Below are 25,501 nucleotides of genomic sequence, written 5' to 3'. Positions count from 1 at the left end.
TCAAAGTATTCACTGTTAGCCTCTGTCTAAAAAACATAACATTAGTCAGTGGCATAGCAGGACCATGAAACAGACCTCTGCATGGACAGCAGACCATCATTTTAACTGTGTTGTGTAGGTTGACCAGTCTTTAATTTACTTTTTTGGAATTGTCCTGGAACTTCTTTCTTTTTGTCTTACAATTCGGTATCCAGATGATATTCCCAGATATGTAAAAGTTATTAATGTAAAGTTAGCAAGGATCTGCAGGGGACCCTCACTGAGTGTAACTGAGCTGTGTTCCCAAACATGACACTTTCCGTTCTGTGCCCACAAGAATGCACACTCACATAATTAGGCATCTCATTACATGAGAAGCTTTTTACTTAATAACTGGAAAGGGGATGTGTGCATCTAGCTAGGATCAACACATCTGGGTGAAGATTAGAGAGGTGAAGGCTCAGTTAGGACTTAACCTGGCCACTGCCATAAAAGATAACAAAAAATGTTTTTATAGGTACATTAGAAATAAAAGGATGGCCAAGGATAATCTGCATTCTTTATAGGATGCAGCAGGGAACATTGCCACAAAGGACAAGGAAAAGGCTGAGGTACCTGATGCTTTCTTTGCCTCGGAGTTTAATAGTTCAGACAAGCTTCCCCCTGGACACTCAGCCCCCTGAGCTGGAAGACAGGGATGAGGAGGAGCAGCATCCCCACAGCCCCAGAGGAAACAGTCAACAACTTGCTGCTCCACTCAGACATGCACAAGTCTGTGTGGCCGGGTGGGATCCACCAGAGAGTACTGAGGGAGCTGGTGGAGGAGCTCACCAAGCCACTCTCCATCATTTATCAACAGTCCTGGCTAACCAGGGAGGTCCCAGCAGGCTGGAGGTTAGCCAGTGTGGTGCCCATCCACAAGAAGGGCAGGAAGGAGGATCTGGGGAACCACAGTCCTGTCAGCCTGACCTCGGTGCTGGGGAAGGTTACGGAGCAGATCATCATCATCCTGAGTGCCATCACACAGAATGTGCAGAGTAATCGAGGGATCAGGCCCAACCAGAATGCGGTTATGAAAAGCAGGTCCTGCTTGACGAACCTGATCTCCTTCTATAACAAGGTGACCCACCTATTGGATGAGGGAAAGGCTGTGGATGTTGTCTACGTGGACTTTAGTAAAGCCTTTGACACTGTCTCCCATGGAATTCTCCTGGAGACACTGGCTGCTCAGGGCTTGGACAGGTGTGCTCTGCTCTGGGTAAACAGCAGGCTGGGTGGCTGAACTCAAAGGGTGGTGATGAATGGAGTTCCATCCTGCTGGTGGCTGGTCACAGGTGGTGTTCCCCAGGGCTCGGTAATGGGGCCAGTGCTGTTTAATATCTTTATCGATGATCTGGATGAGGGGATCGAGTGCACCCTCAGTCAGTTTGCAGATGGCACCAAGCTGGGGGGAGTGCTGACCTGCCTGAGGGCAGGAGGCTCTGCAGAGGGACCTGGTCAGGCTGGAGCGATGGGCCCAGGCCAGTCGTGTGAGGTTCAGCAGGGCTCAGTGCCGGGTCCTGCCCTTGGGTCACACCAGCCCCACGCAGCGCTACAGGCTGGGGCAGAGCGGCTGGAAAGGGCCTGGTGGGAAAGGGCCTGGGGGTGCTGGGTGACGGCCGGCTGGGCAGGAGCCAGCAGTGTGCCCAGGGGGCCCAGGCGGCCAGCAGCACCCTGGCTGGTGTCCCCAGCAGTGTGGCCAGCAGGACCAGGGCAGTGACCGTCCCCCTGCACTGGGCACTGCTGAGGCCGCCCCTCGAACCCTGTGTTCAGGTCTGGGCCCCTCTCTGCAAGAGGGACGTAGAGGGGCTGCAGCGTGTCCAGAGACGGGCAGCGGGGCTGGGGAAGGGGCTGGGGCACAGGTCTGGTGATAGAACTGAGGATGTTTAATCTGGAGAAAAGGAGGCTCAGGGGGGACCTTCTTGCTCTCTACAGCTGCCTGACAGGAGGCTGTAGGCAGGTGGGTGTCCATCTGTTCTCCCAGATAACAAGTGACAGGACAAGAGGAAATGGCCTCAAGTTGCACCAGAGGGGGTTGAGATTGGACATTAGGAAAAATTTCTTCACTGAAACGGTGTTGAAGCATTGAAACAGGCTGCCCAGGGAGGTGCTGGAATCATCATCCCCGGAGCTGTTTCGAAAATACGTAGATGCGGTGCTTAAGGACATGGTTTAGTGGTGGACTTGGCAGTCCTGTATTAATGGTTGGACTTGGTGATCTCAAAGGTCTTTTTCCAAACTAAATGATTCTATGATTCTGTAATTCTGTAATTAATATTGCTAGTGAGTACAGCAAGTACAGAAAGTTTGGGTGGGAAAGGATGTTTAAGGGTCGTGTAGTTCAACCCGTGGCTTGCAATGAGCTGGGACATCTTCAACTAGGTCAGGCTGCTCAGAGCCTCATCCAACCTGGCCTTGAATGTTTCCAGGGATGGACCATCCACCACCTCCCTGAGCAACCTGTTCCAAGATTTCACCACTCTCATTCTAAAAAAAATCCTTCCTTATATCTAGACTAAATCTGCCCTCTTTTAGTTCAAAACAATTATTCCTTGTCCTATCACAACAGGCCCTACTAAAAAGCCTGTCCCCACCGTTCTTACAAGAGGAAAATCACTTACACAAATTGTATATGTTAATCAAAATTCTTCCTGGCAATAATATACATTCAGTGATGACTTCCCATTTGGATGTACAAATTCAACATTACAAGGCCCTAGGTGACTTCACTAAGTTCTGCAGCACAAAAAAATATTTGGTGCTACACTGTCATCCCTTTGTTTCTGTAAAAAATTCTGGTCACAGGCAGTGAACTGTGTATGAATGTAAGGTCTCCTGCAGAGGAGGCAGAAACCTCTACATTGGGAGCTTCGAACAGACGAACAAATGCTCAGCTAAAGGGGAAGTATGTGGCTGGCAGCTGGCAGGGTTATCTACTGAGTGGAGGATCCTTGCTGACAGTGCAGCTATACATGAGCTTCAAAACCGGCTGCATGAAGGGAGATGATGTCCTACATGGAACAGCTTTCTTCTTCAGCACAATCAAGGGTGTGCAAAGCATCCCACAAAGTACCTCTTGCTTTTTTTGGTGCTACCCTTCCCCTCCATAGCCCCCTGCGGTTACTCCCTCCCACTCCCCACTCCCCTCCATCCCTCCACCCCCCTCACTCTTTTTTTCTTTTTTTCTTTTTTTTTTTTTTTTTGTTGCTGAGCACAAGATTTATAAACCCTTTGAAACATGTTGTTTCCAGATGCAAGCTCCAAATGCCCCATCAATAGCTTCCTTCCCTGGTGTAAGGGCTGAGCAGAGGGAAGCACACACGCTTCCCCGATGAACTCACCCTCCATCACTCACTGAAACCCTCCAAAATCTGTTCTCTTCCCAGCAGAAACCTTACTGCATCCCCATGCTTAACACAGTGGATTATGAGCTCATTACAGCCACTGTCTTTCCACTGATTAGGTGTCAAGAACTGGCATTTCCTGTGTTTTTTTTTAATGAGCTGGTACTACTGCTGTGTCTGCACGCCCCACCTGCACCAGCAGGTAACACGAGAAAAACCTCACAGGTCCAAATGAAACACCATATTACAATATTATTAAACTGTCATGAGCACAAAAGGATGACCAGGTAACATTCATTTTTTCTGTAGACTGAGACAACTTCAAAGCAAAAATGACAGCAACTTGTATCAAATACCTGTTAGGAGTCTTTGAAAGCATGCCAGCCTCCTCACTAAGCCAGGCCAAGACAGATTAGGAAAAGAAAACCAAACAATAGTTGCCTCCTATAAGTTCAAAAGAGAAAACTTTTTTTTTAAAGCTATATTAACCATCAGCTGTAATTACACCACACAAGTTTTAAAATGTGCTACTTTTGTGCAGAAAATGAAAACCATAAAATGTTAGTTCAATATTTCACTCCCACTACTTCTTTTCTTTGGTGATGGAGGTTCTTTAAAAATAAGAATGAAGTTAGAGCAGGGTTCAAAGGGTGGTTCAGTGAAGAAGTTTCAGCTTACTAGGATTTCAGAACAGCTTTCTGACATCCATAGGCCAGACACATCATGCTTAGCCTGTGTGTATAGCTGAGCATCCTGACATACACTGACCACCAATGATGTGGTCACTCCTAGGATCCTAGGGACCTTCCCAATGTGTAGGCTTGTCAGCACCATTGGACTGAACCTCAAATACCCATTTACTTACAGAGTTTTCCTGCTAAAGCAATGGCAGACAGCAGGGAACAGGGACTGAAAACCCCATACTCGCCATGATACAGTTAACATGTGCCCCCGTGGGATTGCTCTCCCAGCCTCTGAAAGGGCATTTTGCAACTAGATCGGGAACTGGGGTTCCCCCTTGCTCTTGCTCGGCTGCTCACTGGCTGATGCCTGAGGAGGTTAGCTATGTTGACACCAGTGCTGGGACACTGGTGGGTTTCATGCTCCAGGCTGTCATCTGGGTTTCCACTCCCAGACTGCTGCCTTTTGGTAGCTGGCACTGGAGGACAGCAGGCTGGGCATGTTCCCTATGCTTTGAAGACCCGCAGCCAGGAAGACACTCTTTTTGCAGGAGGACTTTATCCCTCTTCACCTTCCCACTGCAACTGCAGAAGCTACAGGGTGCCTCCGTGGCACCTGGGGCAAAGGCACTAACTATGCAAGGTCTATTGCTCTGACCATCTCTGACTTTTCTAACTGACTTTGTACCTGTCCCCCACACTGCTCTGAGTGTGGGAGATGCTGCACGTAGGATGTGAAGGCATCACACAGCAATCAAAATCAAATGCTGGTAAAAGAAAAACATCATTGCATGTAATCCTACAAATGCTAAGGACAAGACACCTCTGTCAATAAATTCTGAGTGTGTGACATTAATTTCATAACATTACTTGACATGCTTTGTCAGTTGATCTGCCCAGATGCATGAACTATTTCTTTCAGCTTCTTCCTCATGCTCTGCCAGCCACTAAAAGTACTTCAGCAGCATTTTCAATGCAGTAATCTCCACAGAGAGTGAAAACCCAACTGAGCACTGTCCTTATCTCCTGTGTAATGTGAATAGTCTCAAGCTGACACCAAACAGCTTCCATCAGGGCACAGGCAAATGGTTTTGCCAGTGAGCAAGGTTATCTGCTCACATAAGTTGCTTTAGGGAAATGACAGGTAACTTGTTTCTCAAAGCCTTCAGTCAAAGCTGAAGGCTTTTTTGGAAGGTGAACAAGCTCCGACAGTGTAACTGTGACTGGATAAAATTCTCTCTCCTGAGTTATGCAGCAAGTATGACCACAGGTGTGAAGCACACGGTGGATCTCCAGACCTGGTCAGGGTGCCTATAGGTCACCTTCAGGCAGGGCTGATGGCACTCAGGATGTTCTGTTCCATAACCCTCCCCAGCACCCAGGTCAGGCTGACAGGCCTGTGGTTCCCCAGATCCTCCTTCCTGCCCTTGTGGATGGGCACCACACTGGCTAACCTCCAGCCTGCTGGGACCTCCCTGGTTAGCCAGGGCTGCTGATAAATGATGGAGAGTGGCTTGGCAATCTCCTCCACTGGCTCACTTAGTACCATCAGATGGATCCCACCCAGCCCCATAGACTTGTACTTGTCTGAGTGGAGCAAAAGGTTACTGTTTCCTCCGGGGCTGTGGGGACTTCATTCTGCTCCTACTCATCCTTCCAGCTCAGGGAGCTAAATGCCCAGAGGTAAGCTAGTCTGACTATTAAGCACTGAGACCAAGAAGGCATGAAGTACCTCAGCCTTCTTTTCATCTTTCGTGGCAGTGTTCCCCCCGGCATCCAATAAAGGATGCAGATTGTCCTTGGCCCTCCTTTTGTTTCTAATGTATTTTTAAAAACATTTTTTGTTGTCTTTTACAGCAGTGACCGAGTTAAGTTCTAGCTGGTCTTTTGCCATTCTAACCATCTCCCTGCATAGCCTAACGACACCCTTATAGTCCTTAAGAATTGCCTACCCCTTCTTCCAAAGCTGACAATTTCTCTTTTTTCCCTGAGTTCTCGCCAAAGCTCTCTGTTCATCTAGACGGGTCTTCTTCCCTGCCAGCTGCCAGCTCTTCTTTTGGCACATGGAGATGGCCTCTTCCTGCACTTTTAAGATTTCCTTCTTGAAGAATGTCCAGCTTTCCTGGACCCCTTGGCCCTTCAGGGCTGCTTCCCAAGGGATTCTGACCATCAGTCTCCTAAATAGTCCAAAGTCTGCACTCTGGAATTATCCGGTTTTATGCAAAAGTAGCAGAGTCTTAGTGTCTCCAACAGCCATTGTAGCTCTAATGACAGTAAGAGGAGAGAGAAGTCACCAACAGCATGACCAGTTTTGTCTTATGAGAAGTCTCGCATTAGGGAGTGAAAGCGGATTATTATTCGTATCTGAATATAGCTGTCTAATGGTGACTGCAAGTAAAAACTAGACATATGCTTGTGACTGAAAATAATTAGCAAGATTTTGACATTATTTATACTAATGAATGGATACTAATGGATTTAGAGCCATTTGTGAAATTGTCTCAGTGTCATTCCAATGTCAATGTGGCGTAATATCTTCTGAAAGTGTTATCCTATCTTAAGGAAAGCATGACCATCTTTTCTGTCATATTTTACTGTTCTGATAAAAAATATTACTGAAAGAATCACTACACACTACAGTTGGCTCAGCTGCAAATACCAAGTGTGAAATTAATTTCTGAGTTTTATAAGGAAACTGGTGAAATGGATGTGATTTCCATCATTTTAAAGAAAACCACTATTAAAAAATATATAGCATTAGGAAAAAATGTCAGGTTCTCCTTCACTGTCTATGAGACCACAGATTGTTATTTGCATTATGGTTCTCTTAAGCTACTGGATATATATGAAAGTTGTATGTTCCACCAGTTTGATTACCCATTTGATCATACGAGTTGATGTATTAACATACTCTTTAGTGTTGGTCTAAGACTCTTTGTCTAGGGCTTGAAGAAAGGGTGTCCTGTTCTTCCACCAAAATTTCCTTTCGTACATTTTCATTCTCATTTTTTTTCCTTCTCTGGGCACCAGTAGGTATCCCATTTGACATTTAATACTATCTAGGGGTGTAGCAGAGGGGTGGGGAAGGAGTAGGTACTTTGTAAGCTAGTAAGTTTAGTGAACAATATCTTTACAAAGTGTAAACTAAAGTTTAGTGAACAATATCTTTACAAAATTTCTTCATTCACTACAATATAATCATTTATTGAAGGGTTATTCATGCATCTTATGTATATTAATAGCACATTGCATAAATAATCACATTTCCATTGGTTGTGTCATTTGTCCATCAATCTTTATGGGATTTTCTTGTTCTAACGGTCACACTTTGCATTGATCATGTTGAGCTGAAATAACAGTATATTATCAAATAATAAAACTTTAGTGCTGGAAAATTATGGCTGTAATATCTTTAAGTATTATAAAGAGCACACAATGTTTTAAAGTTCCTCAGTTAATTATGAAGTACAGCACTTCTGGAAACTTTCCTGGCTCCAGCTCCTAAACATCATGGTCTACAACCAAAACTATTAATATTCGCTTCTCATTTTCATAGGTTTTTGTCAGTTATCGCCTCATTAAAACCAGCCTCATAAACTTTCAGGAAGATCAGCTCTAGAAATGAAAACTCTCCAGCGTAACAAAACTCTTCCCTGAACATACTCTCCTCCCAGGTGCACTGCGCTCCCTCAGTCAAAAGTAACACTCATAATGTTTACATCCCTGCTCCTCCAGCAACGCCGACCTCCAGCACTTCTGGACTGTCAGCAGTGAGTTTTCCACGATGGTTGTAAACCCGTGGGTGGCATACCATTCATTGATTTTGCTGGTGTCTTTGTTGCTGCTGGTGCTTTGCCTCTGACTGAAGATGGGCACTTGTGTCAGAGCACAAATTCTTCCAGTTCAGGGCTATATCAGAGAGTCCTGTATACATCCAATGCTCCTGCAGTGACAGCAGTCTTTATCCCTTGACTCTCATACTTTTTGCTGAGTTCCCATTTCTGTGACCATTAAACACCTTACAGGACACTGGGAAATGCAGATCTCACTCCTTGCCACCTTCAACCACTTGCCTGATTATTGATTCTTCTCTGTTTCTTCTGCGTAGATAAGGCAGGCAGATTTGCAAGATTTGAAAAAAAAAAATTCTCTGTGCTGCTTCATCATTTATTCCATCCCACAGATGGATGCTCTCTGAAGACATTCTCAGTCCTCCAGGTCTTCCAGCTCCTTCTTCATTAAGGGAACAGTGAACCATTTCCTCAGCTGTCTTTCCCACTATAGAGAACGGGACAATCCTTCCACCTCTCCCAAATGCACACCCTATCTCCCCCGGCTGCCTGTCCAAGGCCAAGGGCTTAGCACTCTGCAGTCTTTTCCCATCTTTGATTTAGGCTTCTGGATATGAACAGTGAGTACCCACCTTTCCTTACCCATGTCCTGATCTCATCTGTGCACTACATCAGCAGAGGCACTGAGCAATCCTCCCTACAAACTGGAGAGAGGAGGTGCTGTTTTCCCTGCTGACCTTGGGAAATAAATGCTCAAGAATCAGCAGAGGATGGTGTCCAGGAGGGAAGTACCCAGAAAAGAGCCAGAGCCTGGGGCAGCACCCAGCCTGGCAGCACTTTAAGCCAGCAGGCCAGTTCACTTAAAGATTTCTCGGTGTGTTCCTGTGCACATCTCTGCACAAATGGACAGTGTCGTACCTCCCCTTGCATTTCCCAGCCCAACACGTTGCCTCTGATGGGATTCATCTCCCCATCTGTCAAGATGAAAGCAGGATGTCTACAGAGATCAAGCCAGCATTGCTATCTAAACTGCAGGAGCTGAACAAAAGGAAGATACATGTGGCAGGGGTGTCTTTAACCTTCTTCATTACAACACCAGGGATTTAAAGGGAGGATCAATAACCCCAGCTCACCTCAAACTAAGCAGAGAGGAAGAGCAACCTAGCAACTTCAAAGGGTTGTATGACTATTTGCCTTCTCCCAAGCTGCATAAAGGTACGTGGTAATCCACCTGTGTTTATGGGCTCTTTTCACATAGCACACCTGGCCTCCCTTTACAATAAGCATCAAAATGACTTCTGAAAGCACATATCTCCTGTACAACCATTTATCTCAGTGTTTAGTGCAAACTCCTGAGACTTCTATACACTATAATTATGCACAAAGTTTGAGAGTGTTTCTGTCCTGATCTACTTTATCCCAGGACATCACAGCTCAGGAAAAGAAATTTGAGGCACTTCCTGAGATACCTGCAAGCAAACAGAATTCTTGTAGACCAGTCTTTTATTTTTCACTTCTGTTTTTTGCTTTGAGTTTTATTTGGCTCAAGGGTGTGTCTAATATATGTTCCAAGTCTTAACAGTTTAAGACCCTTTTTGTAGAGACTTCCATGACCACAGTGAGCTTGTCCCACGGGTATCTCAGGAATCTATTTTTTTCCCTAAATCCTGATGTCACTAACCTACAGGCACTGAGTTCTTGCTTTCTTGATGCCTGTTAAGCCGCTTAACACTGTCTACTTTCAATGCTTTAATGTTGTGCAAGAGTTTACTGTTTAAATAACCAATACATCAAAATGCACATTTGCAAGTGGTTAAAAGCTAATTCTTTTCTGTAGCTCTTCTGAGACTGGCAGCTCCAAAGGCAATTCAAGCCCCCAGTGGACTGATTGACCCTCTGGAGATTCCTGGCTCCTCCTACTGACCATCGAGGGAGCCAGGCAAGACTCAGGTTCTCACTTAGGCAAGCATCTACACTGAGTGAGCATCTACTTGTCTCATCTACAGTGGGATGGGGCAAATCTTTTTAGCCTGTCAGAGAGGTGACACAAAACAAGTTTGCTTGTATGGAGATTGTTTGGCCACAATAGCAGGACCATGTTTCTGAGTCCCTAGTGAAGGCAACTTGTTTAATGAGGATATTTTGCAGTTTGTCTATTTAGGAAGTATGCCTACCCACATCTGGGTAGGGGAACACTCTTAAATACACAGTGTCATAAGTCAGATAGTTACACATTCATGAAAATAACACTTGCTGTTTTCCGTAGGCCTCCAGCTTGGAAGGACTATAATTTCAAAGATGCAATAACCTCCAGCGATGAGAGGTTTGTCATCTTTGGAGTACTTCTAAAGGCAATTTTTAGCTCAGTAGATATCACATCCCTGGGTTTCCTCTGCTGAATGAGGATGTATCTCCCTACAAAGAATGATTCTGGGTGACTTATTTTTAGCCCAGGCTCTGACTGCTCCTCTGGAAGGACTGTTTCTCCCCACAGACCAGAGAGAGACAGACAGCTAGCTTTGCTGAATACCTCTGTTGTAATGCGAGGAAACAAATACAGCCTAGAATGCCTGAGCCTCTTCAGCACACAGGATTCATCACCTTACTGCTGCTTCCCTCCTTTGAAAATGCAATGTGGTGGTAGGTCTGTTACGGTGTATTAGCAGATGTATAATATGCAGAATACAGAGTCATGCCAAGGAAACACTTCTACCAAAGCATGAGAGTCTCATCTTAGCCCTGGGGTCACAGCCAGGGCATTGTCAGGGTTTACAGCCCGATTTAAAGGGTGCATAGGTTTGAAGTTAACACCTGCATACAGAAATCTATCCTCCTGTAAAGTGTTTGCAAGACAACTTTGCACAGGAACATCCTACCCATGGTTTTTAAATATCAAACTCATCACAGAAGTAGGTTTTACTCAGCTATTGTCCAACTACAACTCAGTCTTTCTCAAGAATTCAACTGTCTAATGGCATAGCACAGTCCTATACATTTTCCCTAAGGTCTCATTAACTTGAAATTATTTATTTTTTTAAAACACTCCTGGGTTTGAGTTTATTTTTAGTATTAGGTATACAGATTTACATTTATACACCTGTACCACATATGGATATATGTGCATTTATACATGTATACACATACACACACACATTTTTGTGTTTTGGACATTTCTGGGAGTGACAGAAAATAAAGCCACAGCAAGGAGTAGAGCTGATGAGTATATTGGGCTAGGCTTTCTGCTTACATGTTAAAAGGCTGTCTCTGTCCCTGAGCTATCCTGTGCACACTGCATTCATCTCAAAGATGAGGAGAGCTTCAGCAGAGACAACAGACCAGGTAGCACCTCTGCAAGTGCCATTTGCCACCCAGGTGTGCCAGAGCAACACTGACTGTTTTATCAGGGACAGAGGGGTAGGAAACCTAAGCAAGAATGTCGCAAAAGTGATAAGGACATTGGTGAGACTGACCCACCTGAATGAAGCTCTGGGTCTTCCTGGAAGGTGCAATATGGGCGATCTACATCAAGTATGTGAGAAAGGAGCCCATCCCAAGTAAATTTCTGAGCCATTATTTAGAAGGTGTCTGGAAAGAAGAAGCAGAAGTTTAAGTATGTCATAGCTGGAGCAGGTTGTTAGGGAATTTATTTGTAGAGGAAAGATGGTATAAAGATGTTAGAAACTGCTAGATGTCATCTTACAAAAAGTCTGTTTTAACACCTAGGATAAGGAAAAAACAGGGGAAAAGATCTCATTAATTATTTTATATGTGCTAGGTATTCACAGCATTTGTTGAGAGTTCTGGAGCACTTTGTAAAGCCACACTTCAAAGCCAAAATGGAACACCATGGACATGCTGGCTTTAAATACCAAATTTATTGTATGCCTCCAGTTCCATACGATGTCTGCTTTATTTATCACTAGGAAACCTCTTCCTTCCTAAATTCAAGTTCTCCAAATTTTTTCTAGGCACAAACTTCGGTTGATTTCTTTCTCTTCTGTTGGTCATACAGGCATAGAGTCAAAGGAATTGGCTATGACCTGTTGTGTCTTTCCTAGAGCTTATGCAACCCTTTATGCTTAAAAAATGGGTTGAAAACAGGAAAGAGACTTGAATAAGGAAAAATCTGGTAAAAGAGAAGCAAAAGAAAAATGAAATCACATTGGAGCTCTTATTCGGATTTGGAGGTTTTGGAATTTGATTCTGTTTAGGGTTTTTTTTGTTTGTTTCAGAACATTTTAAAGCAGAGGGAGAGCACCTTGGTATTAAAAGTGTGGAAATCTTGTCACTGCTGGAGAAAAAGGTAAAGAAATAAGTGGAAAGACAAGCACCGCAATAGAAAAGAGAAAGCTGAGTAGCATGGAGCAAGTTAACAGTGTGAGAAAAGAATGAAAAGATACAGAAGAGAAAAATCACCTATTTAGGCCTTTTGTAACTGACCACAGAACTCAGGCAGGTCATTGTGGTGAAGCTCTTCTCCATCACCACCAGCTGGTGCAGCCCGCTGGGACTCCTAACTTTTCTGTAGTGATGATATTTAGATGGCCATGAGCATCTAAACGCTTACAGCCTACTGAAAACTAACAGTGAGTTAACTGTACTCTTTCTTAGGGTTATGAGACAAGTAACTTGATTCATGATATGAAAGATTAGGTTTTCTTAAATTCTCTTGATGGCATGAATTCCCTTTTATGGCATCAGAGTCCTTACTTTGTCAGGACAGTATAGTAACAAGCAGTCCTGTGCCAAGTTTAGTGCTTCTTGTCAAGATTTTTCTGATCTGTGTTGCTTCATCCTCCTTTTTAGACATCAAAGCTTTTCTATTAGCCTCCAAACAAAGCTGGCACAGGTGTTTTGTGCCGTGTTTTGTGTTTAGATTTGTCTCCAGATATCAAACTTCCTCTTTGCTCAACAACACCAGAAATAATTATTTGCTTAAATCTGGTGGACTCTGGGGTTTTTTATGTGTAACTGAGTGGTCAAAACTCAGGCCAAAACTGTCTGCAAGCAGCCTTTTCAGTCTGCATTTTACAAATCAAAGAATTCCAGGGAAAACAGAATATCAAGGAGCCACTTTTTTCTTTTTCTTTCTTTCTCTCTTTCTTTTTCTTTCTTTCTTTCTTTCTTTTCTTTTCTTTCTTTCTCTCTTTCTCTCTTTCTTTCTCTCTCTCTTTCTCTTTCTTTCTCTCTTTCTTTCTTTCTTTTCTTTCTTTCTTTCTTTCTCTCTTTCTTTCTTTCTCTCTTTCTTTCTCTCTTTCTCTCTCTCTTTCTTTCTTTCTCTCTCTTTCTCTCTTTCTCTTTCTCTCTCTCTTTCTCTCTTTCTCTCTCTTTCTCTCTTCCTTTCTTTCTCTCTTTCTTTTCTTTTCTTTTCTTCTCTTTTCTTTTCTTTTCTTTTCTTTTCTTTTCTTTTCTTTTCTTTTCTTTTCTTTTCTTTTCTTTTCTTTTCTTTTCTTTTCTTTTTTTCTTTCTTTTCTTTTTTCTTTTCTTTTCTTTTCTTTTCTTTTCTTTTCTTTTCTTTTCTTTTCTTTTCTTTTCTTTTCTTTTCTTTTCTTTTCTTTTCTTTTCTTTTCTTTTCTTTTCTTTTCTTTTCTTTTCTTTTCTTTTCTTTTCTTTTCTTTTTTCTTTTCTTTTCGCCCCCCCCGAATCTCATACAAGGACAATTGTGCATCACTTGGGCAAGGAGAACATCCAACATGCAAGACCCTTCTTTGTCAAGGTCATTATTTCAGAAGGATTCAATCCCAGCTCAGGTAGGATTCAGTGGCTGTTTCTCAGTACTGGGTCAGGAAACTCAAGCAGTGCTTACAAGTTCTGTGAAGCGGAGGAAGACTTGCATGCCTAGGGCAGAACAGGGGAAAGAGGGGCAGCAATTCACTTCAGGGCAGTGCTTCAGGGTCCTAGGACCTTCTTGAGAACACTAATCACCCATGGGAGTTCTTGGCCAGTTTCACATATCGATCCAAATATGATGGTGATGACTGTGTCTACTGGTATGTGTCCACTTGTGTGCATGCATATTTACTTAAAAGTATTTTGTGTGTGTGTGTAAAGAAAACTCTCTAGATCTCTTCTTTTGAAAGCAAGCTGTACACAAGAATGGAAAGGGAAACCTCAGTCACTAAAACAGAAAGCAGCACAGAACTTGCTTGAATACGTGTCACCACTCTCTAGCCTGTTAAGTATTTCAAACTTTATGGGGTTTTGCAAGACAAGACAATGACATAAACCTTTGCCACTCTTTTCAAACAGAATTTTGCTTCTTATTAACTGAGAATAATAGGATCAAAGATTAAAAGCAAAGCCATTGACCAGCATAAGAACTAGTGTGTGTATACTGCCCATTGAAAAACTTTTGAGGAGGCCTGCTTCTCCATAGAAATGGTTTTGACCAGGGCATTTTTCATTTTGGTAACCATGGTGCTTTGATTCGTTTTTGCAATAAGTCAACAAAGTGGGCAGAAAAACAGAACTAAACTAGTAGCTGTTGTCCATCTTTCTGAATGCTTGATATTAAGTCTGTTGCCACCCTAAACACCAAGAGCTTCTTATGACAAAGCCTGACCTGTAGATATTCAGAATTGGGTACAAATACAGCAGTTAAGTAGAAATGTTTTATTTTTTTATATAATACAAACCAAAAAAGGTGGAGAGAATTTTTCTATGTGCCTGAAACCTCAAATCTGCAAACAGCATTGATTTGCACTGAGATGGCTGCAGCAGTTCCTGCCCCAGCTGTCCATCCACATACACCACCCTGCTGCTGAGGCAGCTCAGCTGCCTGTGCAAGCAGCTGCACTACCCATGGCAGAACAAAGCTTTAGGGTGGAAACCAGTGCTCTTTTAGCTTCACATACTGGCCTATAAACCATAGCAGGGCATTGACTGCTCCATAAGCAGCTGTGTTTTCTCTGGGGTGGTTGGATGTCTTTGAGAGAGTGATGGGAGCTATTCTAGCCATCCTTGCACAGTAGGCAGACCCTGAAGATGGAAGTCATTAAAGGTCTTTGAGCCACTTCACCTTTTAGAGTCTTGTTTTTTCAGAAATTGGAAGCTTCCACCACAGTAAGAACCAGTGAAATTTAAGTGTGTGGGGCTCCATGCGAAATCTTTACAGGTACCTAAGTTAGGCTGAGAATCACTTGGGTGGAGATTTACAGCGGTTTTTGAAAATAGGGCTTAGGTTCCCGTTGCAGCACAATCGAACTAGTAGACTGCAACAAGGCTTTACTATTGGTCAGGTTCTACTGTCTGTGTTGTATCTCCTTCCTCCAGAGGTCAGACCACACTGCTCCTCCTCCATCTGACTCCCTTTCCCATAATCCTCAGGGCTATTTTACCACTTAGCAAGAACTAGCTACAGCTGCACTTCATCCATGTCAATCAACCCACTGCCGCTGAGGCAAGGCCACAGCTGCATGTTATCAATGCTAATCAGCCCACTGCCTTCAGTCCTCTACAGGTTCCTGAGTTCCCACTGTGCTTTTACAGATCATGGATTCAATTGTAATATATAAAACTCAGCTGACTAAGAACTGGCTTTAAAATAAAAAGGAAGATTCAGAAAGGGGTTTTTTTCAACGATTTACCTTCTTCTGTATGTCAGAAAGAATCTCAAACTTTACCTTTTCTTTCAGGAAAAGATGTTTTTGAGAATATTTGTATACTCTATCTACAGCATGAGACAGTGGTTGTTGTTGCTGTTATTATTATTACAATGATGATTATCTAGTAGTAGACTTCAGCTTAACATTGATCCATGAGCAGCAAGTAGATCTGTCAAAGAAAATGCTGCTTTCAGCAGAATAAGATAACACTTGAGTCAGTGACACAATACTATGAAAAAATACTTAGAACTGGAGAATCACTAGTAAATTAATCTTTTTCTCTGTGATTTATTTCAGTACTGTGAATCATGGAATTAACTGTACCATGTAAAAGCTCCCATCAAAATACCAGGCATCTAAGAACAACTGATTTCAGGCTTCCCTGTTACTATTGTTATCAAAAAATTGACCTAGATTTCAAAATCATTTCCTGAAATGAATGGTGGAATTGGACCAAATATTCTTTCCTTTCTGCTGATTTCAACATTAGTTCCTACCTTGTTATTACATGTGCTGCTTATTATTTCTTTCTTCACAAATCCATTAAGAAGCTGCAGATTATTTTACTTTCATATATGATTTTATGGAATCATCTCCAAATGGGTACCACTTATGTAAAAACTTTAGAACGAATTTGAAAATGAGCATGGCTGTTTAGCAGCTAATATTCCATGCACACTCAGAGAAACATTTCCAAGAGCTTCTCAATCATTTTGGCATTTTTAAATATTTGAACATGTAAAAAGAAAGCAATATGCCACCCACCTAAGAAAAAAGGCTGGCGGAGGGAGGACAGGCAAGTGTGAGAACTAAAGGCACTAAAAATAAGATCAGAGGATTACTGGGGCATAAGTTTGAAAAGTTACTGCCCTGAACTGTCATCTCCCTTCCTCCACTGGGAGTTGCTACGTTTAGCATCCACTCAGCAAAAAAGAATGCATGTCTCAGCCAATTCAACACAAAATCTGGTGTCTTATTTTAAAAAGCTCATAGAAATGGATTTCCACTACTATGATAATTTTTTTTTTCTAAAGAGGGTCAGGGTGTGACTTGAATTTCCTTCTGCTAACATGGTGGGGTGGCGAAGGAGGCGAGAGGACTGTGAGCTGTACTGAAGAGGCAAGGGACATTGACTGAAGCAGTCACCTCTTAAAAACTCAAGCATGGTTTGCCATGGTGTGCCAGGGTTTGTCTCAAGCCATGTTGTGACATTCTCAGCAGTATTTTGCTAAAGGTGTAGGGGTCTCAGCACTTTTTTTTCTTTTCTTTTTTCTTTTCTTTTCTTTTCTTTTCTTTTCTTTTCTTTTCTTTTCTTTTCTTTTCTTTTCTTTTCTTTTCTTTTCTTTTCTTTTCTTTTCTTTTCTTTTCTTTTCTTTTCTTTTCTTTTCTTTTCTTTTCTTTTCTTTTCTTTTCTTTTCTTTTCTTTTCTTTCCTTTTCTTTCCTTTTCTTTCCTTTTCTTTCCTTTTCTTTCCTTTTCTTTCCTTTTTTCTTTTCTTTTCTTTCCTTTTCTTTCCTTTTCTTTCCTTTTCTTTCCTTTTCTTTCCTTTTCTTTCCTTTTCTTTCCTTTTCTTTCCTTTTCTTTTCTTTTCTTTTTTCTTTTCTTTTCTTTTCTTTTCTTTTCTTTTCTTTTCTTTTCTTTTCTTTTCTTTTCTTTTCTTTTCTTTTCTTTTCTTTTTCTGTCTGGCAGGATTCATTAATCTTGTTGTAGGATTTGAGCCATCAGTTGGACAAGTACCTTCCCAGAACTGTACCCTGGTTGCCGAATTTAAAAAAGATCAGCAATGGTGCAGCTCCAGGAAGATCAGTGTTAGGGTTCATGGAGATGCATACAAAAGCACTTGCGAACATGGCACTGTCTTCTGGCAATGAACGTATATCAGCAGAAATGTAGAAGGGTCACTGTTATGAAAACTGAATCTCCAGGCCTCCTTGTCGCTGAATAATGTTTCATCCACCTTGGAGTCAAGGAAGCTGGGAAGGCCTAAAGGCCATTCATTACAACCCTCCAGACAGCTTCCACATCGTGCTGTGCATGTCCAGGGAGGGAATTTCCACTATCATTTGCTAACAGGAAGTGAAAAAGGTCTCTTCCCATACCAAAAAAACTCCTTTTGATCTTTAAAAGGAAACACATCTGCTGTAAGCACAAAGGACTTCTCAGATGGCGTAGGTCAGCATCTCACGGGCTGCAGCCAGTCATCCCCATTTCTCTTGGGCAGGCATTTCAGCCAGCGGCTGAGATTATGAGCACATGGGGTGGCAGGGCTCACTCTCTCTTGACGGTATTGCTTCCCTTCTTTCACACAGGATGGTGCCTGGGGGTGCTCTGGATCCTGCATCTCTTGATGCCTGCACTGTTCATGTCTAGAACAGCAGTAATCACCTTGCACAGCTGCAGGTAATGCTGAGTTTTTGGCCAGTCACCAGGTTCTACTGGTCTTTTTCAACCACCACTGTGCTATGCAGGTCTGTGAAGGCTTATAACAGCATTGAAGAAGAAGATGATTAATAACAGACATCAACAATCCCTTATAAAGAAGAGAATGAGCTATAAAAAGAAGAGAACCAGCTATAACCTTTGCCCCAAAATCAAGGGGAAACCTCTAACCTTCTTCTAAGTTGGAATCTAGTCAATAAAATAAATCTTTAAGAATTTTACTCCTTCCCTTCTTAATTCCCCTGTCTAGATTTGCTGAACGATAGCTTAATAATTTACTGCCTACCCACTCATTACTCTTTTTCTTTTTCCTTACACTCAGTAGTGAAGTATTTATGATCTCCAGACTCTCCTTCCCCCAACATCCTTATTAATTTTTACATAAGTTAAAGTTACTAAATCTTTCTCATCACGTCTTCCATTTGGAAAGAACAGCCAAGCCTGTAGGGCTGGTCTCTTTGCAAAACTACCTCCCCTTGAAATAGTTATTCCCTTGCATGATCTGCAAGGTTCAGTTTTGTGGAAACAAAGTCAATTTACACAGGTCATCTTTGTCAGTCTTAGCCTTATGTTTGGGGTGTCACAGTAGTGTGGAGATACAGACTACAATTCACTAGGGGAAAGATGAATTCATGATGCATCAGTCCTCTTGTCATGAATGCTTTAGAGCATTTAGGCTGTCTTCTGAGCAAGGAGACACTGACTGTGAACCCTGAAGAGATGGCAGAAGTTCATTTCAGCTGAATTGAGCCCCAAATATTTTTGTTTCACTAAAGTATTTTGTTTCAGGAAAATGTATTTTGCCAGTGCTCCTACAGAAACTATGAAAAGGAAAATGGTATCAAAATTCTGGTAAAGCCACATTTTCTTGTGTGTTGTGCAGCTGACATTTAATAATTGCTGAGCAGACTCATCACCCTTTGTTTACCAAAAATATACAGGAAACCTACTATTTTAAATCCATTCATTATCAAGAATTGTCCATCACATGACTTCACTGAATGTCACATTTTGCAAATCTTATCAGACATGGTATGAACTACTGCAAAGCATCTTTATGTGCACTATTGCCTACCGAAATGAGAGGGAGCCGAGTCCATTTCCTGACTGATGGTCAAACTTCATATATATGGGAATAAGAAATAGCCAACAATGCTAACTTGTTTGCTCACTGGTGTCAGTCCTGGACACTCCAATAAGCAGAAATCACAATATTTCTGTATATGTAAAGAAAAATGAAAAATGGCTGCATGGTATCGTGAGATGGATTTTGCAAATGTATTTTTGAATACAATTGTAAAGACTAAAAGGTATTCAGTGATTAAGGCAACAGCTTTGCTTTGTGAGCAAAGCTATTGTAGTCACTGTTCCCCCCCTAGCTTCCTGTGTTGCTTCAAGGAACTTGCTAACTTCTCCTTGGGTGAAAAATGTATTTTAATTTCAGTGGATCCAGGATTCTTCTGTGTCTTCTACATCAGTGTCATCCTTGATGAATAAAATAGTGATAATCCCAGTTGTCAACCTCACAGGAAGTTTGGGAGGAAAAATACTTTAAACAATTTATATGTGCTTCTATATGCCATGTAAGTATCTATCTTAGATGATTGAACAAACTCTACTCAGTACCACAAAATAAGGAATCTTCCTGGAGCATTTGATTACCTCCAAGCAAGTTTGAACAAAAAACCCTCAAACTATGTTGAATAGATGTATTGGCCATAGTTGTCATTGAGCAAGTGCTCTTATTCTGCAGTTTACGTAAGCTTAGACTTTCCTCAGTCAAAAGTAGGATACTTTCCTTCTCATGCTTATTTGAAGGGTTACAGCATCCTCATAGATGGCTAACATGAAGCTACAGACACAATGTAAGTTTGTACACTGTCTTACCTTGCAACAGTCACCTGTAAATCCGAGTCCAATGCTCCACTTTTAGGTGAGCAAGGCTCCAAGATCTGTTTTTAAAAGTCCATGGTCTTCAAAACTCACATAGCTCAGTCAGCCTTTCGTGTGTCCTCCTCCACTGTGCATTTCTGTTGCTGGACTTCTGCAGACCTGGACTGAGATGAATGCCACTGAAAAACAGTTACTTGCTAGCCTCTGTGTGACACCTGCCTGCATGACTGAAAAAAACCCAGCTCTCAGGACTGTGTGACTGGGATGGAATCATGCATGTGGAAGTTTACACAGCATAGCTCACATTACTCCTGAGCTCTGTGAATGTTACCTGTATTTGGAGATGCTATGGTTCAGTTCTTTGAATGACAAAAATAAACACTGTTCAAGCCAACAGCTATAATTTTGCATTTGTTGACTGCACACCCATAGCAGTCCGCTTTGTCCGCTGGACATTTCATTGTCACTGCACTTTCTTTTTCCCCATCTCTTTCACTTGCCCGCCCTGCCTCCTGTGCTCCCTCAGCCTGGTTTATTTAATTTATTGCAAAGTCACTGGGGAAGCTCAAATTACGGCTTTGAAGTAAGCAGTGACTTCAGGGTCCTTGGCATGCACACACTTCCCCTGTCTAAGCCACATCAGGCGTTGCCCACTCTCAGAGAGGCCCTTCTGCTCAGTAAGGGAACAAACTTTTGTAGCTCTTGATCTTTACAAATTAACTGTGGACCATACATCAGGCTAGGGGTTTCCATCTGTTTGGGTTTTTTTGTATTTTCTGGTGCAAGGCATGCATAGCTATGTAGTTTACTTTAAAGTTTGCAAATTATCGGTGAGAAAAGTAAAAAAAAAACCAAAGCTTCCAATAGCTGAATTTTATACATCTACTCAAAGTTATCTAACTAACATCCTAAGCAATGATAAGAATTATACTATACAAAACAGTGAATAAGATCCTGCTTTGGAAATTTTTCTTCTGTATTGACAGGCATATTTCTTTTCAAATTTGCAGGTATGACTTTCCAAAAACATCATTTTCTTATTCATCTTCCATGTGAGTGTTTTATTGGACTCTGCTGTCAGAAAAACAAATCAAAGAAGTGTGACCCTTGCAAGGTATTTAGATACACACATCATCAGTAACGTTACAAGAGATCTGCACAACACGGGACAGCAATTACCATCTTAACACATTTTTGCTGTGGCAAAGTGGTAGGTTTTTTTCTGTTTTGTTTTGGTTTTTTGATATTTGCATGCATAAGCAAACCTTTCATCAACAGTGGTCAAGTCTTGATAAATTTACAATAAGCCATATATACATGTATTTGTCACTTCAGGTCTTATATGTGAATACTTTTTTCAGCCATAGAAACATCTACAGGCTATATTTATGCAAATGTGAATTCTCTGAAAAAAGGTGTTGTAGGTTGGTTTGTTTGTTTCTAGGAGTCTGAGATAGATATATTTCCTTCACAACCTTTCTAACCCATTGAACTGAGCCTGACATTATTCTCTTGAAACCTGCTCTTGAACGCTCAAACCCCAAATCCAGATTTTTCAACTCTTTGTTATAGAAACCAAGATGTTTTAGATGACAAAATTATCTCTGTTGATGCTCTTCACAAAAGCAGAAACATGATTAGTACCACTTTGTTCCAGTTAGTGCAGGCATCATGTGCAGCAGCTGCAGGTTTGATTTATAACCAACTTCCACGCTCAGTCAGTCTCTGCTGAGAACAAATGGAAAGAGTGGATGTACATCAAGTTGCAAGAAACCTGCTCTGCTTTCCAAGTATAAATCTCTAACTTAGTGTAGTTTTATTTAATAGCTTTTCTTCATTAAGTTGGTAGCGTTATACTACTAAATTGCCTACCTCTATATAAGTTTGGATATACAAATTTTACACTTTTCTCTGTTGAAAAATACGAAAAATTTGAAAAATACTTACAAATGTGTGGGCTAAGCTTTGCCACTTCTAGCCAAATCATTGATGCTTCCTTGAGTGTTTATTTCTTGTGGTGTACAAACTGCATAAGCAATGTCAGAAATAGGAACATCTGACAAGAACACTTGAGAGTGCAAATTCTGAAGGATGCTTTCCTGCTCTTCAGAGTGCTTGAACTTGATGTAAGGCCTTAGAAAACTCTGCTGAATTCAGCAGGCAGTATATTCAATAAACACGTCTGGCAGGAACTAGACCATTGTCCAGCTTGTATGTTGTAAATGTACTCTGACTATGGGATGCCTTACCTAAGTTGTGCTTTACAAATGCCCACCTTTCTGGTTATTTGACTCTGCCAGGAAATACTTGCCAGTCAGGGAGATTGTTGCTCAAAACCTGACATAATGTTGGAGCAAGCATTTTGTTGTGCAGTATATGATGCTCCCTGTAAGTAAATTAGTCAAATAGCAATAAGCCAGCGTGGAAAACTCCAGATAGCTTAGAAAAAAAGGTTGGTTGTTGTGCCCCGGATCTTCTTTTTGTTTTAAAATTGATGTGACAATGCAGGGACAAATGTAGCATTGACTTCAGGAGAACTTTTCTAACAGAAACCTGCTGAACATCTGGCCTCCAGGACAAAAAACAAGTCGACACAAACATACCCTCATGCTCATGGTGCTCTGGTGTGCAAAGCTATTGCTTTCAGAGACAAGCAACTGATGCCTCTGGGAATCAGTTTCTGAGCCAGTAAAGGTTAATCATGCCCCGCTCCTTTAATTATTGAAATACAGCCCAGCTGTGTGCCTGCAGGACCCATTCCAAACTAGTGCAGGAAGTTATGAAATGGGCCATGTGTCTCCTCTGTGCAGCAGTTTGAATGCCCCTGCTAATTTCAGTGCCTATGGAACCTATTGCATTTCCTCTGCTGTTTTCAGAGTCTGCATAGGCACTGGTGAATGATAGATGGGGACTAGCTAGTATGGCAAGCTACAATGTAATAAAACTAGAAATAAAGCACTTGGTTGGCAGGGTGTAATGAAGGCAAGAATAATGAAGACTGGTGCGATACCCTTAGTATGTCATCAAGATGGGTTTAATCCTGGAAAATATGATGTTACCAAAACCCAAGTCATTAATCTACTGTTAGTGTTCATCAAGCTCTCTGGCTGATGCTATGTTGAAAGGCAATAAAGACGATCATGTAATTCTGTTCAGCCTTCAAAATCTATGTATTTCTGAACTGCCTCTTGTAGCAAGTGGTTCTACTATTAAATCAATTCTAATTATTTGCAATTATCTTCTCAGATGAACAATATCTGGTTATGTGTGAACCCATGACATAAAAGTATCTCCTGATGTGTCCAACCCGATACTGCAATATCCCTCTCTCAGTGCTCTCAGGGTTGCTATTGAGGCAGACAGAAGGAAACCGTGGGCTGCTTTTCCTACAGCCGCCCAGCTTGGATCCCTGTGCCAAAAGGTTTGTAGGACAGAAGCTCTTTTTACTGAGGGAAAGCACGTGGTATTAATGAGATGTGCAGTACTGCATTTTCAATTCCAAAGCTGTCCCAGAGGGAGGTGCTTCAAGGATTAATGGAAAGCAAAACACTGGTTATCTTGTTAAAATTTCATTTACAGTACTTACCAGGGCCTACAAATATGAAAGTTATTTGTGTTTCTAGGATGTGTGATATTTCATTCTGTGGAGTGATTTTACTTGTAACATTTACCTGCTAAGGCAAAAAAAAGAAGACTAACCAAGAGAATAAAAAGCCTTGACTGAATGATCAGGACTTCATTCTGAAGGATTGGGTAGGGTTGAGAAGAAGCAAGAAGCATTGTTCTTTTAGTTGAGCAGAAAACACTAGTTCATTTGGTTTTTAACTCCGCATTTCTTGAGTATACCAGAAGGGTTTCCCAGTTTAAATGGGTCAGCCAGAATAATAAAAGCAGCATACAACTGAGCTGCCTCTGATTTTCCCTGCTGTTTTCACGGGCAATCTCATATCCCCTGTAATACCAGCAAAGAGAACATCTCAAAGCATGCCCCAAAGCCTTAACAAATTAGCAGAGGACTATTTTCCATTGAACTTTGCTGTCGGCCTCAGGGTTCAGTTTAGCAGAGGAAACTATACAAGATGCTTTTTTTTTTTTTTTTTTGTAGTTAAAGATTTTTACCAAAAACTCTTCAGCTTGAATCTTTTGGAAGTGTACTACTGCTAGATGAGGAATGTAGGATGCTCTAAATATTCACCAGTCTTCTTTAAACAATGTCCGTAGGAGAAATCTGTCAAAAATCAACATTTTCATGCAGATGGAAACAGTTTTATTCTATGAGAGATGCAGAGGCCCAAGGGCATTCTCAGTAACAGGAAAATTATTTGCAGTCGGTTAGACAAGCTGTCTGACTCAGGTAATCTACAGTTCATCGGGTCATTTGGTTGAAACCGAAGTCCAAGATGAGACACTCTGTTCAGATGAAATAAATTGTAATGATATTGTGTGCGTGTGCATGGGCCTGCGTGTGTGTTTATGTGTGTGAGAATCTGGGATTATTTGCTGTATGTGTGCTAAGGTGTCTGCAAAGCTTTTGGACAGCAGCAAAGCAAACTCAAGAACAAAGCAGACATTTCATTAATCAATTTAAGGGAAAAAAAAAGACAAACTATTTCAGGAAAGAAGACACAGATGTTCTACATTAAAAACCAAGTGAACTGGGAGAAATATTGCTGCTAAGATGGTCCAGTATCAAAATATCTAGCAGACTGGTGTCCAAATACCTACTTGTGAACAAAGTCACCAAACACCTTTCCTGAACGAGGATGAGAGATGTATTTAGTGTTCCCATTGGCAGTCACCAGTGGCTGTCCGAGTGTTTTCTCATTAGCAGGGCTGGGATAGAAAAGAGTTGCCTTGCCTTTGTTTGTCTCTGGAAGTAAAAAGAGAAATTTTCAATGATTGTTTGTATGGTAGGTGTAAACTGGCATTTCCCAGGTGGAAACCCAAGCCATGCTGTGTTATGCTCTGTGCCAGCACAAGGCGGTAAACAATCCCTGTCCAGAGATTTAACTTCTAAATCAAAATTAAAAGGGAAGGAAAGGAAGGATCTTTTTCCCGGTTGCTGTTCTCTGAATAACTCTCTCACAGATTAACCAGTGCCCTTGTCTACTTTGTGCAGGTGGTGACACAAGTGTAAAATCCAGTCTAAATATTATATTAGGCTGGGTAGGAAACTGCTTTGCAAGACTGTTGTGAAGCAATTGGTAGAGCCAGCTTCTTCACCAAAAGTGAATGACATGGCGTTCTTCCAGCAGTGTCCCATGCCAAGCCACAGACCAGGGCTGGTGCTGTTTTTTGATGCTGCCCTGGTAGAAAATTGCACTACACTGCTGTCTGTGTGGGAAGAGGACAAGTCCTTAAGCTTCAGCAATGCTGTGCTATTTTTCTCATCTCCCTCCTCTAGCCAAGCTGTCTCCCCAAACAGCTGCCTACAAAAAGGTTCAGCAAATCTGTAGTGAATGCCTACATGTGCTTCTGATTATCTCCTCCTCCTCCTGCCCCCTCCACTGTAAACCATGGCTTGTGCGTAGCTCAGAGAGAGCAGTCAGAGGAAGGAAAGGGATGTTTTAGGGAGCTGCTGATTTTCTCCAGTTGGCCCTGACTGCAACCAATAAAAAATTCTTCTAAGTATATAAATTGTATGTAACTTTACTGGGCATTCCTTCCTGGACAGGAGACCAGCAGCATCAGGAGCAAAAAACATGGTCATAGCAACAGTGGCATCTCTTTAAT

The sequence above is a fragment of the Falco peregrinus genome, chromosome Z (assembly GCF_023634155.1).
Source record: "Falco peregrinus isolate bFalPer1 chromosome Z, bFalPer1.pri, whole genome shotgun sequence".
Taxonomy (NCBI): Eukaryota; Metazoa; Chordata; class Aves; order Falconiformes; family Falconidae; genus Falco; species Falco peregrinus.
Note: the sequence above shows the minus strand (reverse complement) of the source record.